At 40.3% G+C, this 15,391-nt stretch overlaps 1 pseudogene; it reads right to left on the bottom strand.

Moving 5' to 3' along the window:
* Positions 1 to 12,741: 12,741 nt before the first annotated feature.
* Positions 12,742 to 15,291, bottom strand: LOC139360493 (zinc finger protein 254-like; annotated as a pseudogene).
* Positions 15,292 to 15,391: the final 100 nt, after the last annotated feature.

Raw genomic sequence — 15,391 nt, 5'->3', positions numbered from 1 at the left:
GGCAGCCCTGCGCCCTGGTCCTTTCCTGGCTGGCGGTTTTGGTGTGGCCGACTACCACCTAAGGCGCCCAGGAAAGAAGGGGGCCAGGGCCTTGCCATGGGGGCGCCTATCATTCCTGGTCCTTCTGTTGGCGGGGTGTGTGTTTTACAGGGATTCCCTCAGTGTGGAGTGCACCTTCCTCGCGCGAGTAGGGGGTTCGGTGCCGGGTTCCATCGTGATTCCAGGAAAAAGGCGGGTGGCGGCGGGGCTTCTCCCGCTGGAAAAATCTGTGGCTGTTTCCGGGGCACCTATGCCCCTTCCACACCAGCCTGCAACCTAGTGTCGCTTTCTCTGCCCCCAGCACCAGCCTCTGCCTGGGCCTCCCTCCCCCATCCCAGTTGCGTCTCTTAGGAAACTGCGACCCTAATGTTTGCTAAGGAGCACGGGAGGTCCTTCCCGTCGCGGACGCCCTCCCTCGGAAGCGGCGCGTTTTCTGGGCCGAGGGCACATCGAGGATGTCACTCACTCCCTGGCCAAGGGTGAGGACGGGACGCGGCGGCCGATCCCACTGCCCGGCGGGGCCGCTTCCTTTCCTGGCAGGGTGGAGACCTGCAGGGTGCTGGGACCCAGCCCGGCGAAGAACGCGCTGGCCAGTGGGTCGCTTGTCAGGCGCCCTGGGCACCTGGCGACCCTCGTCGGCGCTGCATCCATGAGAGGTTATAAATGAGTAGGAAAGTTTTTATTTATTTATTTGTTTATTTATTTATTTATTTATTTATTTTTCTGCTCAGCGGATTTGTCCTCCCTCTCTCCTTACTGGTTAGGAGACAGAACACGAGCCCAGATCCGGGGCAGCAGTTCACACTCCATTACAAAACTCTAAACAGAATCGCAGCTAGCAGCAGCACACATTTGGGGAACATTGGAGGGATTTTCTTCTTCTTTTGTGGGTGGTGATGTTAGTGGTTGTGGAGAGAGAGAGAAGAGTGAATAAAATTGTAACGATTTGGTAGGTTGAAAAACCTGTCTGGGATTTTCATTATTAGAAAATTGAACCCTCGTTCTTGCTTAAGAGTTTAGACTCAAGCTTATCCCTTTCAAAGTCAGTGGAAACTAAGTTTGCCTGTTAGATGAGAAGGCTGAAAACAGTGAGACACTTCCATCTGGAGGAAAAAAAATGATTTCTGCAAAGGCAGAGTTGCCAGACCATCCCCATATACTTGAGGGTTTTTTCCTTTTTTAGATATGTAGTGGTCCCTGCACCTGTGCACAATGATGCTGAAGTATATTTAATGAAGTGAAAGGTGAGGGAAAGGGAGTTGCAAAGAGAAGAACATGATTTTATTTTCACTTTTTCATGCCCGTGAAAAGTACTCTCTAGTTTTGATGCTTTTTCAGGTAGGCAGGTAGAGTTTCTAAGCCATATTTTAATCAGGGAGTCTGTTAGAGGCCAAAGTCTTGGCTAAAACCTCTTTGGAAACACACACAAAAGAAACGCTTAGTTCTGTGGTACCTTCAAGAGTCGACAGAACTTTTGCAGGAATGGGTAGGAGTTCCTTCAAAAGGGTCTTGTGCTCCATTTCAGGTGAATGAAGTCGCACTGTTTATCATTTTTTAAAATACTGCTAAACTGCTTGCGTGTTAGGATATCCTGTTTTTAAAAGATGTTTGATAATTTTTAGAAATGCTACTAATGCTTATGGATATATGGAACATCATTCTCTGGGGTTGTCTAGATACCACTTTATTTCTCATCAGCAATTCAGACTGTAAGCCCTGAGCGTGGCAGACAAGTGTTTGTTATGTGATGTAAACATGCATCTCACTAAGCTGGTACAGGTGATACATTCATACCTAACTTGTTACACCATCCAAGTGACTGTTTGATTTTCTTGCAACTAAATGTTCCCATCTGGGGGAACATTTTTTATTTTAAGTCACTTCAGGCAGACTCCTGAGGTCTTATTTGCATCTGAAACAGGCACAGCATGTTGAAGGAAAAAAAATAAACCTTACCTTATTAGCCCTGCATTAGATCAATAGCTGTTAACTAACAACCTGGTGTATACCAGGCACTGTACAACATGGGTACCCTGGTAATAAATGGCTGGTAATAAATGTAGTCAGAAGAACACCGTGGCTCAGGCCTATAGTCCTGGCACTTTGGGAGGCTGAGGCAGGCGAATAAACTGAGATCACCAGTTTGAGACTAGCATTACCAGCATGGCGAAATCCCATCTTTACTAAAAATACAAAACCAGGCGTGGTGTCACATGCCTGTAATCACACCTATTTTGGGAGACTGAGGCAGGAGAATTGCTTGAACCCAGGAGGTGGAGGTTGCAGTGAGCTGAGATTGTGCCATTGCACTCACCCACTCACTCACCCACTCACTCACTCACTCAATCAATCAATCAATGTAGTTGCCCTTCATCAGGGGTCCTCAACACCAGGGCACTGACTGATACCAGCCTGTGGCCTGTTACAAACCAGGCTGCACAGCAGGAGGTGAATGGTGGGTGAGTGAGGCTTCAACGTTATTCACAACCACTCCCCATCACTTGCATTACAGATCAGCAGCAGCATTAGATTATCATAGGAGGGCAAACCCTATTGTGACCTGCGCATGTGAGAGATGTAGGTCGCACACTATTTTTGAGAATCTAATGCTTTAGGGTCTGTCACTGCCCCTCATCACCCCCAGATGGGAACATTTAGTTGTGGGATAATAATCCCAGGGCTCTCACTGATTCTACATTATGGTGAGTTGTTGAATTATTTCATTATATATTACAATGCAATCATAATAGCAACAAAGTGGACAGTAAGCGTAATGCGCTTGACTCATCCCAAATGAAAACCATCCCGCCACACGTGTGGAAAAATTGTCTTCCGCAAAACCAGACCCTGGTGTCAAAAAGATTGGAAACTACTGTCTTACACTGTACAGTACCTGGCATACACCAGGTAGCCAAAAATTTCTTAGTGGGGTTAATTAGATAGAACTTTTAAAAGCCGTATTTGTCTTTCCATAGCTTGCTTTGTATTCTTCTCTTTTTTCTCTTTTCTCAGAGACAACGGGGTAGGATTATCTAAAATGTCTTATATTTCTGGTGGTTTAATTACTTAAAATATTCCTTATTCATTTTGGTGTACCTTCTTGGACTAAGTTATTTTCACTCTGCTTTTTCAAAAGAATTCAGCAAAGATTTCACATTTCTACTCAGAGCAAAACTATTAGAGTTGGGTGGGTATATTGACCCCTGTTATATCTGCTTTATGATCTACCCAAGGGCTGGCAATAAATGAAGCTCAGGATCCACAGTTCCTAACTACCGCTTAGCCCCATGGAACAGCTGCTTTATAGAATCAGCTTGATCTCAAAACTATGTAGCTTTAAATGTATACTGCTTATTTACCTCTGTGTATGTGTGTTGTTATTTTTAATAAAGAAGACCTTTTTTTTCCCAAAATAAATTCGGTTGATTTTGAAGGTATAAGGGAATTTAAAATGAAACTTTGGCCTTTGGTGGCATTACCGTTGATGAATATGATGACAAGCATCTTGTCAGTAGCTTTTCTACCTCATGGGTTTGTTGTAAGGATAATATAACTGTTCCAGAAACTCAAAACCTACATATGGAATAAAGTGGCATATTTTGAGATCAGGAGGTTTTGAGGGTGTCCACTGTGGATTTCCTTTACAGAATGATAATTTTTTTACTGTCTTGCTTTGGGAAAGGGTGCTACTGGCATTTAGTGTACAGACACCAGAAATGCTGCTCCTCATATTACAATGCATAAGAGCCCCAAATGTCAGGAGAGCTGAAGTCAACGAAGCCTGCTTGAAGGTATAGTAGTGGCCTTTATTGCATCCACAAGCACACTGGGTGCATTCCCTGTACTGCATGTGCTATTTTTAGAAATCTGAAATTCCATAAAGTAGGTAAGCTTTTATCTGCCTCTAAGGTGCCATGGTTGGCAGGGTCAAAGTTTTACAAGCAGCTTGGGATTGAGGAAAACATGAAGTGCTGTTGAATGTATTTGAAAACTCCATAGTAAATAAGAGTTCTAGAACTCATCAGCTTTTACAACAAATGAGATGCATTGGCTCTGTAAAGCTGTTTTGGTAGGTGGCTCAGTTTTCCCAGTCACCGCCTCAGTTATTGAGGAAATTCGCTGTGATGCTGTCATCTGCCAGTCTCCCTCATGCTTTCAGTTATGTGGAGCGTATCTTTTAAAAAAATTCTTTGAACCAGCTCTTGTTTGCTTGACAGTTAATGTTTTTGCATTCATAGTCTCCCTTATTTTAATTTCTCAGTTTTTGCAAAATTCTTACCTAACTATCTGCCCTTTTCATAGAGCAGTGTTTGTGAGCCAGGTCTTCTATCCATACATGTCCTCTTGAGAGGGTGGATGTCAGCCAGCTGCTATGGCTGAGAGGGACGCAGATAATACAGGGATGCAATAAAGGAGAGAGTGATAATTTTTATGTTCTGGGATCCCAGGCCTCAGACCAGAACTGTCTAGTATAATGAAAGGAGTGATCTTTTAGCCAACCAGTGCCACTGGTCTGAACTTTGTCCTGCCCTCCCATGTTCCACCCTATTACACAAGCAGGAGGTATGCAAGGGAGAAGGCAGGAAGATGAGGAGACTGAATTCCAGAAAAGAAAGGGCTGCCTGCAGTAAGCAGACAGTTGCCCCCAAAGTGGTGTGGGCTCCCTCTTACCTTAGAGACATGTGCAACACTTGAGAATAGTTGTTTTAAGATTCTTAAATCAGTGGACAGAGCGAAAGCATCCCATTGGTGTCAGTGGCCAGGTGCCCAATGCCTGTTCTCTGCAGCAACCATCCAGTCCTGTCCCTGGGAGTGAGTTCTGTTCCTACAGAATGCCCTGTGCATTCTGGTGTTTTTCTGCCCTTTCCTCTAACCTATAAACTGGCAACTCCAACAGTATATTTTCACTTACAACTTCTCTGAAGCTGTAATCTTTTGTCATCCAGATCACACTGCAAGTCCCTCATCCTGCAGGTACTTGTAAAAATGAAAGTAATCTCCATCTCTTCTGGAAGGTGATTGCCATGCACACGACCTACTAAACCAAGAACATTACTGCTGGCTGTCCTGATGCATGTCTATCTCACCCTGTGGCCAGTCAGTCACCAGGCTCTCCCCAAAACCATGCTTCCATCACTGACGTGGGCTGCTTAATCACTTCTGACCTAAGGCCCTCACTGAGGCATAAACACCTCTGAAGTTAATTTTCTGCCAGCAGTTTCTCCCTACTGCTGTTGTTTTTCCACCCTGCTGCCAGAGTCATCATCCTCAAACACTAAAGCTGCTCTTGTTGATTGCCTACCTAATAACATTTCTTGGCTCCCTGTTGTCTATAAAAAGAAAAATCCAAACTCCTTAACGTGGTTTACAAAGACCTAATTTTCTGTTTCCAAACCCAATTTCTTTTCTTTCGTTCTTTTTTTTGTTTGTTTGTTTTCAGAGGGAGTCTTGCTCTGTCACCCAGGCTGAACTGCAGTTGCATGATCTCGGCTCACTGCAAACTCCACCTCCTGGGTTTAGGTGACCTCCTGCCTCAGCCTCTGGAGTAGCTGGGATTACAGGCACATGCCACCACACCCAGCTAATTTTTTTTTTTTTTTTTTGAGATGGAGTCTTGCTCTGTCCCCCAGGCTGGAGTGCCCAGGCGCAATCTCAGCTCACTGCAAGCTCCGCCTCCCGGGTTCACAGCATTCTCCTGCTTCAGCCTCCCAAATAGCTGGGACTACAGGCGCCCGCCACCACGCCCGGCTAATTTTTTGTATTTTTAGTAAAGGCGGGGTTTTACCATGTTGGCCAGGATAGTCTCAAACTCCTGACCTCATGATCTTCCCACCTTGGCCTTCCAAAGTGCTGGGACAAACCAAATTTCTAGTCTTGGCTCTTGGCTCTGTCTTCCACATCACTGCCACACTGAATAGTTCTTTACTGCTTCTGCTCTTGCATGGGTTGTTCTTTCTGATGTGTCTGCATCCACTTCTCCCAGCAAACATTTACTCTCCTGTTGAGACCCATCTCAAATACTACCATTTTTAGGGAGAATTAGGTCTTCTGTTTCTAACAACTTTTACCCCCATCTGTCAAGTCTGTCTGCTGTAATTTCTCTGTTAACATGTTTCTCCCACCTCAAGAATATTTTTTCCATCTCCTATGCCTAACACAATTACATCGTTAGTGCTCACTGACTACTGCATGTTGATTTCTTTTTCTTTTTCTTTTTCTTTTTTTTTTGAGACGGAGTCTCGCTGTGTCGCCCAGGCTGGAGTGCAGTGGCGCGATCTCGGCTCACTGCAAGCTCCGCCTCCTGGGTTCACGCCATTCTTCCGCCTCAGTCTCCTGAGTAGCTGGCACTACAGGCGCCCGCCACCACGCCCGGCTAGTTTTTTGTATTTTTAGTAGAGACGGGGTTTCACCATGTTAGCCAGGATGGTCTCGATCTCCTGACCTCATGATCCACCCGCCTCGGCCTCCCAAAGTGCTGGAATTACAGGCTTGAGCCACCGCGCCCGGCCTGATTTCTTTTTTGTTGTTGTTGTTTTTGAGATGGAGTCTTGCTCTGTTGCCCCTGCTGGAGGGCTTTGGTGCAATCTCGGCTCACTGAAACCTCCACCTCCCAAGATCAAGTAATTTTCCTGCCCAGCCTCTGGACTAGCTGGGATAGCAGTCACCCACCACCACGCCTGGCCAATTGTTGTACTTTTAGTAAAGACTGGGTTTCACCACATTGGTCAGGCTGGTCTCGATCTCCTGACCTCAGGTGATCTGCCTGCCTCGGCCTCCTAAGGTGCTGGGATTGCATGTATAAGCCACCGTGCGCAGATTTGCATGTTAATTTCTAATATAAAAATGAGATTTTTGAAGAGCCACATGTAAATTGGAAGCTAAGGCCTAACTATTACTACACATTCAGCAAAGGAAGTGGACATGAACAACTTTGGCACATCTGTCATGCAGTAGGTTGCGGCTAGGTGGAAAAGATTTAGGTGTTTGGGTGGGAAAGAATGTTGAATTACAGAAATTTTAAAATAAAAGTTGGCTCAGCTTAAAGAGAAGATAAAATGCTTGTTAATGCCTGGTTGCACAAAACCCTGTCACACCGTACGCTTTAATATCCATAAACATTTTTCATGGATTTTGGTTTGAACTTTTAATTTAATAGGGAAAAAAAGCACAGATAAAAGACCTGGATAATTTCAGAGCTCCAGTGTTTGAACCCATTTTCTCTACTTATTTAGAGTTTTGTTTCATTAGTGGTTTGAATTAATAGGAGTCTCGGTTTGTATATAACTTAACTTGCCTTTATTCCATGACTTCTTGGTTTTAAAATTGAATGCAAAACCAGAAACCTGCAGAGTATAAATCTTGCTTGATGTGTGTATGTGCAATGTACATACTTGATAATAATTGGTTATATATCATATTTATAAAACAATCACTTGTACTGTTTTAGGTGAATGTGCTTTACCCTGATACTTTATTGTTAAAACAACAACAAAACACTTCTCTAAATACACAAAATCAAAATTTCAACTTTCTTTTAAAAGAGGTGCATATGTCTTCAGAAATGGGAGAGATACTCAAAAGATAAGGTAGGTTTTCTGAAAACACAAGGTGAACCCCATTTGAATTGATTTCTTTTCAAACAATAATTTTTTTTTTGTTTTGTTTTTTGAGATGAAGTCTCAGACTGGAGTGCAATGGCGCGATCTCGGCTCACTGCAATCTTCCTCCTTGTGGGTTCAAGTGATTCTCCTGCCTCAGCCTCCCGAGCAGCTTGGATTAAAGTGCCTGCCACCATGCCCAGTTAATTTTTTTTTTTTTTTTTTTTTTGTAGTTTTAGTAGAGACGGGGTTTCACCATGTTAGCCAGCCTGGTCTCAAACTCCTGAACTCAGGTGATCCACCCGCCTTGGCCTCCCAAAGTGCTGGGATTAGAGGCTTGAGCTACCGCGCCTGGCCTCAAACAATAAATTTTTAACAAAGAAAATGTCTGAAATCTGGTTAAAAAATTCTTACTATCTTTTATAAAAGATGAAATTCTGATTGATTAAAGATACATGACTAACTTTAAATGTCTGTTAATAAGCACTTACATGCTAACTAGAATTTAGACTCATATCTGGCAGATACATTTCCATATAATATTCTAACTTAGTTTTATTTCTGGGGAGAATTGTTTATTTTCCTCTATGATACAGAAAATAAAATTTTTAAGACATTTTATCTTTTACTTTAGAGCTTTTAACTGTTGGTTTAGTGGTTTGTTTCATAACTGTTTAACATCTCAAACAGGTTTTCTATAATTTGGTTAGTTAAATCAATATGTATTTGCTTAATATATTCTACTTAAAAGTTTTAAACCAAGAATAACTTAAAGTAGGCTTAACTTGTGTCTCTCAGAATTTGATTTGTATTTAAATTATGAAAATAAGTTTTCTAAGAACCATTTTGTGTTCAAAAGCTTATAAAGGTTTCACAACTTGATTTTCCCAAGTACAATTCTGTATCAGATTTAACTTCCTCTTAGAAAAGAGACAGTTTTTCACTACTGAATTTGCCATTTCCATGATGTGTTTTTTGACATTTACAGATTTTTATTTATTCCATAAATGTTTGAATATCTACTTGTGAAGGTTCTGTCTTTGCCTACCAGTATGGCAAAGAAAGACAGTCACTAATCTCATAGAAGATAGGTCACACTGAAAGAGACTCATCCAGCCATGAACAGGTCTATTAGTGTTAACTGCTCACAGTTAAGTATGACAAGAACCTATGAAGTTTGGCCTTTGTGTATGGCAGAGGAATGGAGGATGCCAGGATGCAGGTCAAGGAAGGCATCCTATGGAAGTGACATTTGAACTAATATCTGAAGGATGGGTGACAAGAGGAAAAAGAATCCTTCTGAGCACAGCAGGTACAAAAGTCCTGAGGGTGAAAAGGTGGATGTTTCCAGGGAAGGTGAGAAGTGCAGTGTGTTTGGTAGAAGAAAAGACACTGAATGAAGTGAATGACAAGAATGATGAAGTAGGCAGGGGCTAGAGCAGGCTTGTAAGAACTCTGGAAAGTGGTGAGAAGTGTTGGGCCAAAAAGTAGTGTCATGAGATTTGCATGTTAAAACTATTTTTACCCATAGTAGTAAATAGACCTGGTGGAAGGAAATAATGATTGGCCCTCTGTTTGGAAGAACATCAGTTAGAAGGCTGGTTTATGAAAACTTTGAAAAGCAGTGGTGGCCTGAAGCATAGTGGCAGTAGAGATGGGAGCTCAGATGAATTAATAGAGGATTAAGAGTTAGGAGAGGCTTGCTGATGGGATGGTGTAGGGAAGGGATAGATAACTTTCTGATCTTGGATTTTATAGCTGGGTGGATGGTGGTGCCTCACTGAGACTGGAATGCTGGATTAAGCAATGTACATGAACAGGGCATGTTCCCTACCCCTTAATGAGCTATGATTATGTTTTCCATGTTTTTAGCCATGTCTCTACTTGTAAAGTGTTTTAGTTGGCTAAAATTTATGTATGGCATGGATGAAGGAAGGAAAATACTTATGTAACTGATAAACTAATGCTATGTTCTTATCTAAAAAATAATTAAATGGCTTTCTTCTATCCTTTTTCTTCTTTCCTTTTAATTTGTTGATAGTAAAATGCAAATGAAAGATTTCTTGTAGATGGCCTGGGCTTTTAAACAATTTTCAGATGAGATGTAAATCTAAATGTTAAGAGTGTTGCAGTTTGTGTTTAATGATGCTTTATATGTTTGACTTTTAAACATAGAATTCATGAGAAGAGACTGTGGGTAGGAACCAAGTTAGGACTCTCACGATGGCTTATGCACATCAGAGCAGTTCTGATGCCACTTAGAAGGATCCAAACTTCTTTTATGGCCTGATTTTTCAATTCATTTTTTAACTGAAATCCCATAAAGAACATAAGTGGTTTGTGATACCCTTAATGTCTTAGAGTCATATCAATATTTTGCTTCACCTGTAATCTATGAAAATAACATTTATTTAGTAAACAGAAGTTGCTGTTTATCTACTGTATGCTTGGATCTTCACTAGATCTTTCAGTGCCAAAGAAAAAGATTTATTTTACCCCTTTCGCAAAGAGTGAAACTTATTTCCACAGTGTTTGTCTAGCCTGCATTTAAATACTTCTGGTGATGACAGACCTGCTACCTACCCCTAGGCACTCTTTCGTTTTCTATTATATTAATTCACTTTTTTTTTTTTTTAAATGGCAAACAAAGTACTTTTGAAACAAAATAGACAGTGATGTGTTTTCTGTGTTCCATGCTTTATACAACTCAGGGAGACAGTGTGCAATCTGACCCCCAGAGCATCAGGGCATGCTTCAACTACTCAGCGAGTGACCATCTCCTACATTAAGATTTCTGCTCCTGAGAAAAAATATCTGTCTCACTTGGCTGCATGGCCCTCCTCTTCTGTGTGAGTTGAGCCACCATTTTCTAAGACAATCTCACATGAAAGTCTTATTGGGACTCTTATTTTGGGTAATGCTTGTCTCTGATGTCATCCACATGACTCACCAAAATCTCAGGTGAGCCCCACTGTGCTCAAAGATGGTTCTCTCTTCTGCTATCAATCCTGACAGAAGTAACCTGAACATTCCTTTGGGCCCCAGGTAACACTGGTTTCCCCATTTTATGGAGAACATGATTTTTCATCTCTTGCTTGGGAGCATGAATATTTCTGCATCACCACAACCATAAATATCATTAGGACAGACACCACACTTTATTCCATTTCTGTATGGGACAAGATAAACTGAATAGAAAGGAATACAACTTTTAAAAGCCCTCCCTACTCTTCACTTTTAAAAATTGAAATAGCTTGATGAAAAGATATTGGGAAAAATACTTCTAAACCTAAGCTTAAGTATGTTTTTCGAAAACTTAAATCTTAAGGTACTCTACAAATAACTCAGAGTTCTTTGCCTCACTGTGACCCAAGTGTATGTGTGCATTTAGAAGTCTTATTACAAGTCAGTTATAAATATATCTTACCAGATAACTACCTTGTGAATATTCAAAATTGGAATCAATGGCATGCTCAGAACCAATTTGTGGTTACAAGCATATTTAAGGCAGCTTTTGGATAAGCCACTCATAGCTACTTATTTTGGAGAGTGCTGGATAATGGTGACCACACATGTTGTCTGTTGGGTGTATTTTTCCTTAAATATTTGTGTATTTGCTCTGTTATACTGCTGTTTTCTCAAGACCCTAATGTGTTAAGTTTTCTATGCTTTGGGGAATGGGCATGTCTTACATATGGCTGTTTTCTGGATATGTTAGACCATCTATTTTGGTGAGATTAAGTGAAAGAAAGTTGAATATATTTCCTGTGAAGTCTCTGAGGAAATTATTGAAATAAATTAATACATACATGCTTAAATTCGAGTTTACTTCAGAGAAGTAATTTTAGAAAATAGTTTTTCACTACCTTTACCATTCCCATGATGTTTTGACATTTACAGATTTTTATTTATTCCATAAATATTTAAATATCTGCTTGTGAAGGTTCTGTCTTTATCACCAAGCCTACTGGTGTGGCAAAGACAGTTGCTAATCTCATAGAGGATAGATCACATTGAAAGAGACTCATCCAGCCATAAATGGGTCACTTCTATCAGTGTTAACTGCTCAAAGTTAAGTATGACAAGAACCTATGAAGTAAAGTTTGGCCTTTGTGTATGGGAGAGGAATGGAGGAAGCCAGGATGCAGGTTAAGGAAGGTATCCTGTGGAAGTGACACTTGAGCTAATATCTGAAGGATGGGTGACAGGAGAAAGTATGCTTCTGAGAACAGTGGGTACAAAAGCCCTGAGGTTGAAAAGGTGGATGTGTCCAGGGAAGGGGGACACAGTGTCTTTTGGAAAAAGAAAAGACACTGAATGACTGTCATGATGAAGTAGGTAGGGGCTAGAGCAGGCTTGTAAAAACTCTGAAAAGTGGTAAAAAGTGTTGGGCCAAAAAGTAGTGTGATGAGGCCGGGAGCTGTAGCTCACGCCTATAATCCCAGAACTTTGGAAGGCCGAGGTGGGTTCACACCTGTAATCCCAGCACTTTGGAGACCAAGGCGGGAGGATCACCTGAGGTCGGGAGTTCAAGACCAGCCTGACCAACATGGAGAAACCCCGTCTCTACTAAAAATTGAAAAATAGCCAGGAGTGGTGGTGCATGCCTGTAATCTCAGCTACTCGGGAGGCTGAGGCAAGAGAATCCCTTGAAACCAGGAGGCAAAGATTGTGGTGACCCGAGATCACACCATTGCACTTCAGCCTGGGCAACAAGAGTGAAACTTTGTCTCAAGAAAAAAAAAAAAAAAAAAAGAAGGAAAAGAAAAAAGAGAAAAATAACATTCAGACTTCTGCTCCTGAGAAAAAAATATCTGTCTCTTGATTGCACAGCCATCCTCTTCTGTGTGAGTTGGGGCACCATCTTCTAAGACCATCTCACATGAAAGTCTTATTGACATTCTCATTTTGGGTAATTCTTGTCTCTGATGTCATCCACATGACTCACCAAAATCTCAGCTGAACCCCACTGTGCTCCAAAAATGGTTCTCTCTTATGGTATCAATCCTGACAGATGTAACCTAAACATCCCTTTGGGGCCCAGGTAGCAGTGGTTTCTTCATTTTGGGGAGAACGGATATTTCTGCATCACCAGAACCATAAATAACATTAGGACAGACACCACACTTTATTCCATTTCTGTATAGGACAAGATAAACTGAATACAAAGGAATAAAACTTTTAAAAGCCTTCCCTACCTCTCACTTTTTAAAACTGAAATCCCTTGGTGAAGAGATGCTGGGAAGAATACTTCTAAAACTAAGCTTAAGTATGTTTTTTGAAAATTTAAATCTTAAGGTAATCTACCAATAACTCAGTTTTTTTTGCCTCACTGGACCCAAGCATATGCGTGCATTTAGAAGTCTAATTACAAGTTAGTTATAAATATATCTTACCAGCCTATTATCTTGTTTTGAAAATCCAAAATTGGAATCAATAGTATGTTTAGAACCAATTTGTGGTGACAAGTATTTTTAAGCCAACTTTTAGATAAGCCGTTCATAGTGACTGATTTTGGAGAGCCCTGGATAGTTGTCACCTAACATGTTGTCCATAGGGTGATGTTATTTTTTTCTGAAACATCTGTGTATTTGCACGGTTATACTGTTGCTTCGTCAAGAACCTGGTGTGTTAACTTTTCTATGATTTGGGTTATGGGCATGTCTTACATATGGCTGTCTTCTGGATGTGTTAGACCATCTACTGTGGTAAGATTAACTGAATGAAAGTTGTATATATTTTCTGTGAAGTCCCTGAGGAAAACAATCAAATACGTTAACAAACAAATACATGTTTGAAATTTGACTTTACTCCAGAGAAGTAATTTGAGGTTACTTCAGAAAAATTAAAAATTGCATCAGGTAAGCCAGGCCATGTGATGTGTCTTAAGGTTGTCTGTAATATGCTCATTCTTTGCATGCCCAAAGCCAGTGTCATTTTGCTAAGAATGTGAGATCAGGATGTATGCTGTAAAACTGCACAATAGTATTTAACATGTTAAAAATGTTGAATTGAAAAGTTAAGTTCACACATAATTTTAAAATATACTGCATATTATTCCATAAAAGTACAATAGCATACTACTTAATTTTAACTAAATTTAAGAATGTTTTTGATAATTATGCAGAATATTACTCTGAACACCTACCTCATGCATCACTGAATATTATAAGTTAACCACAAAGAGCCTCTCTGCTTAAATTTTCATCATGTATCTTAATGTCCTTACCTTTCCATAGAAAAGGTCATAAATAACGCCTACCTAATATAAATGAATCTCTCAAATCTTTTATTCAGCAACAATTAGTCTCATGTTTTCACATGTGAATACACCAGGAATGATGAAACAGCATGAATTTAAGAGTTTAACTCCATTATTATTCATTTTAAAAATCCCATATTTTGACAAGTTTACTTTGAATGTAATATTGTAACTCCAAAAAATATTCTACTTCTTTTAAAGTTATATATAACTGATGTTTACACAAACTATAGTTTATATTATTTCCTATACTCAGCATTCTGATTTAATGTCTAAAGTTTGAGTGCCCTAGATATTTCTACTGTGAATTATTCCAATATTTACATAGACTTAATTTTGGACTGAATATCTTTCATATTTACTGTATCTGCAAAAACATATTTTAGTATAAACTCTCTAGTGTTTTATAATTTGTAGTGTTTGGAAAAATACTTTCCCAAATTCATTACATCTGCAGGGTTTTCCTCAATATAAACTCACTGATGTTGAACAAAATTTTAACAACTGCCTCAGGATTCTCCTCTAGTACAAAATGTGTGCAATAAGATCTGTGATACAAGTAAAGGGATCACAAACCTCTTCATATTTGTTAATGCTTTTTCAAAACAAATACTCTTCTGCGCTTTAAAGACACATTTTCTGATAGATCTTTTGACAGTAAGAAGACTTTTGTTAGTAGTAAGATTTTAAGACATTCACATTATTAGTGTTTCTCTCCAGTATGAATTCTCTTATGGTTAGTAAGGTTTGAAGACTGGTAAAAGGTTTTGCCAAATTTTTCACATTTGTAGGGTTTCTCTTCAGTATGAATTACCTTATGTTTAGTAAGATTTGAGGACCATTTAAAGGCTTTGCCACATTCTTCACATTTGTAAGGTTTCTTCCAGTATGAATTATCTTATGTGTAATAAGGGTTGAGGATTGGCTAAATGCTTGGCCACATTATTCTCATTTGTAGGGTTTCTCCCCAGTGTGAATCCTCTTATGTCCAGAAAGGCCTGAGGGCCATACAAATGCTTTGCCACATTCTTCACATTTGTAGGGTTTCTCTCCAGTGTGAATCCTCTTATGTCTAGTTAGGGTTGAGGGCCATAGAAATGCTTTGCCACATTCTTCACATTTGTAGGGTTTCTCTCCAGTGTGAATCCTCTTATGTCTAGTTAGGGTTGAGGGCCATAGAAATGCTTTGCCACATTCTTCACATTTGTAAGGTTCCTCTCCAGTGTGTATCCTCTTATGTTTGGTTAGAACACAGGATTGGCTAAATGCTTTGCCACATTCTTCACATTTGTAGGGTCTCTCTCCAGTGTGCATCCTTTTATGTCTGGTTAGGGTTAAAGATCGGCTAAATGCTTTGCCACATTCTTCACACTTGTAAGTCTTCTCTTCAGTGAGTTATCTTATGTGTAGTAAGATTTGAGGTTTGATTAAAAGCTTTGCCATATTCTTCACATTTGTAGGGTTTCTCTTCAGTATGAGTCTTCTTTTCATT

The sequence above is a fragment of the Macaca nemestrina genome, chromosome 20 (assembly GCF_043159975.1).
Source record: "Macaca nemestrina isolate mMacNem1 chromosome 20, mMacNem.hap1, whole genome shotgun sequence".
Classification (NCBI taxonomy): Eukaryota; Metazoa; Chordata; class Mammalia; order Primates; family Cercopithecidae; genus Macaca; species Macaca nemestrina.
The sequence above is the reverse complement of the archived record's forward strand: the minus strand, read 5'-3'. Positions and strand labels throughout refer to the sequence as shown.